Here is a 3,897-nt window from a genome sequence, read left to right as displayed (position 1 = left end):
TACTGCAGCCGGCCACCAGGGGGCGATCGAGATCACTTTTCAAGGTCAAGGTACTTCTTATCGTCTCCTGTAGGAGAAACTTGTGTTAGATGAGAGATGAGAAGAACTGCTGCAACGTCAACCCACCAAAAACATCCATCATTCAAGCATTAATATTCATTCCACATTAAACTAAACTAAATAAAAACACTATTCTTGTGTTTTGCACTAGAAAATAAAAAGATTAACACTTTTAGTTCATAAATTGCCTAAAAAGCATGCAACTCCTGTAGTTATATTACCTCTAATCCGCCAACAATACATGCAGTTGTATTACTGGAGTTTCTTATTAACCAGTTTTGTCGACAGTGTAACAAAGGAATGTTTGTAGCGATTATGCTTGCATAACGGGACCCTGGATCTCCCAGAGTTCATCAGCACACACACAGCCCATGTGACGGGTCCGGTAAAATCTTATTGGCATGCTGGATCATAGACATCTCACAAATATCTTTTCAGGACGTTTGCTGCACACTTGGTTTCTACATGATAATAACGAGACTGAAAGCATAAAACGTGCAAAGTAAGGTTACTGACTGACTAAACTAGCAGCTTTATAATATTATACAAGCGGTTTTCAACCCCGCAGCGCTCTGTTTGTTGTGCCGTGAGTGTGTAATTAATGCTTCACACAAACTCTTAAATTGTAGGGCAGTTTGTGTTAATTACCCCCTTTATCCTGAAATCTCGGCGTAAGTGAAAAGCTTCTGCTAATGAAGATGCTAATTACCCCGCGCGGCTCGCGGACTGATTGAACACGCCTCTGTGATGGACCCGCATTAAAACTTAAAAGCATTGATATTTATGTACATTTACACGTTGCATTTTCTCTGCGTGTGCATGATTTGTGTTTTCTGATGTGATTAAAAACACATTTTATGATGATTAGGTTTAATTGTGCTTGTAAATATGTTCCCTTTATCAGATGAAATTACTGCGGAAAACATTCAAACAGAGATAAAAGTGTTTTAATATCATTTATTTATAATTGAATATGGCAGCTTGCTGTACAGAATGAATTAAAGCCATAAAGTAGAAATCATGTTTACAGTGGTGGGTCTATTTATTTCACTGATGAACAATAAAACACACGATTTGAAAAGTGTGTTACTGTAAATGCGAGTGTGTGTGTGTGTGTTCAAAGCAGCTTTACAGAAAATCATGATGTTATTGTTTATAATATCTTCATGCCTTATAGTCACATTTATCAGATTACAGTTGGATGATAATAAAGTTACATTTTGAGACGATACAAACAATCATAGTTAAGATTTATATATATATATATATATATATATATATATATATATATATATATATATATATATATATGTATATATATATATATATGTATGTATATATATATATGTATGTAGTATTAATCACTTTAAGAGACTTTACTGTTAACTTTAAATAAAGAGCTGGCCGATAATATAGTCACACTTTAGCGACAAAATAAACATTCACAGAGCCAAGATTTCCTATATAGTGTATATTTGGCTTTACATTGAGTATATTTTGTCGATGGAGTTTTTATAAATGCAGTTCAGCTTCATTTGACCCTCATCTCCGTCTGTGTCTCTCCCGTTTCACTCGTTCGTCTCGAGTGTATTTAATATAACAGCCGTTATCGATCTGTGTGAATCTCTGAGGGCGTTTTAACGTCTGATCTGTGAGTCTGACAGAAGGATCCCGTCTGTGTGTTTTACAAAAGCAGAAGGTTTATCTCATTATAAGTTTACTATAGTGGACATTTGGAGTTTTATTGCGCATTATAAAGCCGCTAGTTGTGTTGCGATTGGTCAGTCCAGTGTCCCGATGTAGCAACTACTAACTTACTTTACATGAGTTTTCATTTATTGATGCTGAATTAACAGACGGCACAGATGATCACTGGGCCAAACCGAGTTTTCGATATTCTTTTGTGTTCAAAATTTATGATGATGTGAATTTAACGATGTTGTCCTGAAATCAGATTAGCTGCTATATTTTGGTAATACCTTAATCTGTTGAAATGAAACTTGGTGCACTTCATCAGCACCATGATCTGAGGGTACATGCCAACTTTGGGAACAGCGCCACCCACTGGTCATGAAAAATGGCTATTTTTGTTCAGAACTTAAAATCAGAGAGCATCTATTAACTTGCACATTCACTGATGCTGAATTAACATGCATTTTTCAGATTTCTTTGAAATATACTGTATTCCTTTTTCCTGCTACTACTCCTTCAAATTTTGTCATTCTTACCCAAATTGGCTCAGATGATCACTGGGCAAAAGTCTGAACAGAATTTCAATATTCTTTTGTGTTCAAAAGTTATGACGATGTGAATTTAACAATGTCGACCCCAAATTATATTAAGTTCTGTATTTTGGTAATACTTTAATCTATCGAAACAAAACTTGGTGCACTTCATCAGCATCATGATCTGAGGGTACATGCCAAATTTCAGAACGGCGCCACCTACTGGTCATGAAAAATGTTTTGCGATTTTTGTTCAATCAATCAATCAATCAATCAATCAGAGAGCAGCTATTAACGTAGTTTACACAAATTGCACTTTCATTGATGCTGAATTTACATTTATTTCTTTGAGCACTGGAGCACACTTAGTCCTGAATAGTAATCTGACAGTTTTAGGGTCTCTAGGACCAACTCTATAGCGCCACCACCAGTTCAAAAATTAATTTTCTTTTGGTTATAACTTTTGAACCATTTGTTCTAGAAACAAAAGTCTTAGTGCACCTGATTCCTCTCATCATGCTGATCACATTCAATCTCTTACATTAAGACTCCGCCCATTACAGTAGTCGCCATTTTGAAATATCCTGTATTCCGCCAAATTTTGTCAGATTCTTACCCACATTGACTCAGATGATCAGTGCACAGAATTTTGATATTATTTTCTGTTCAAAATGGGAAGTTAACGATGTTGACCCGAAATTAGATGAACTGCTATGTTTTGGCAATACTTTAATCTATTGAAACTAAACTTGGTGCACTTCATCAGCTCCATAATCTGAGACTACATGCCAAATCTGGGAACAGCGCCACCTACTGCTCATGAAAAATGGCCATTTTTGTTCAGAAAAGCATAGAGCATCTATTAACTTACTTCGCACATTCATTGATGGTGAATTATCATTTATTTTCCAGATTTCTTTGTGCACTGGAGTCACGTGGACGTCCTGGAAATGATGTCATCAGTCTGCGTCAACAGCAGCTGAACCAAGCACACGTTCATAATCCATTACAGATAGCTTCAACCAAGGCCTTTTTCAACTAGAGCATATATTTTGATGTACATATCTATATATAATTGAGAACAATGTGTCAGACAGAAGTCACTAGACAGAAAATACAGCTTTTTTTAATGGACAAATACAGAGCAATAATTCCTCATGTCAATTCAGGTGACCGTCGCTGGATTTGTATTGCAAATTATTTTTACTCTTGTTTTTGTTGTCGTTGGTCGTACGGGATGTGCTCTCTTCAGGGTTTGTAACAAATAATTAATACATTTACAAATGTATGAATGAAAAACTGCTTATTTAAGAAAAAATTTTATACCTTGAGATAAAGATGTGTACATTTCTTGCATCATTCTAGAGAAATAAATGATTATATTCACAAATATGCTCTTATGTTTTACTTCAACAGACATTTACGTTTTATTCTACAACATACAACTGATAATGCTTTAAAATGTTTAGTGTGTTTTGAAGAAGTTCAGCACTGTGTAATATATGTATGTATGTATGTATGTATATATATCTTGTGATCTTGTGGTCGTGTATCTAGTATGGTGTTGATTCTCTATGATGTGTGTTTAATGTCTTTATGAAATGCTCTTATT

The 3,897-nt window shown here is 35.1% G+C and overlaps 1 protein-coding gene across 1 annotated transcript in view; it reads left to right on the top strand.

Annotated features, from left to right (window-relative positions):
- mbd2 (methyl-CpG binding domain protein 2) overlaps positions 1 to 3,675 on the top strand; it is a 36,267-nt gene extending 32,592 nt beyond the window's left edge. Inside the window, exon 7 of the mRNA XM_084114945.1 lies at positions 3,198 to 3,675. The gene's annotated coding sequence lies outside the window, so the exon portion shown is untranslated. The remainder of the gene's footprint in view (positions 1 to 3,197) is intronic.
- The last annotated feature ends 222 nt before the right edge of the window (positions 3,676 to 3,897 follow it).

This window comes from Abramis brama (assembly GCF_963993115.1).
Source record: "Abramis brama genome assembly, chromosome: 5".
Taxonomy (NCBI): Eukaryota; Metazoa; Chordata; class Actinopteri; order Cypriniformes; family Leuciscidae; genus Abramis; species Abramis brama.
The sequence above is the reverse complement of the archived record's forward strand: the minus strand, read 5'-3'. Positions and strand labels throughout refer to the sequence as shown.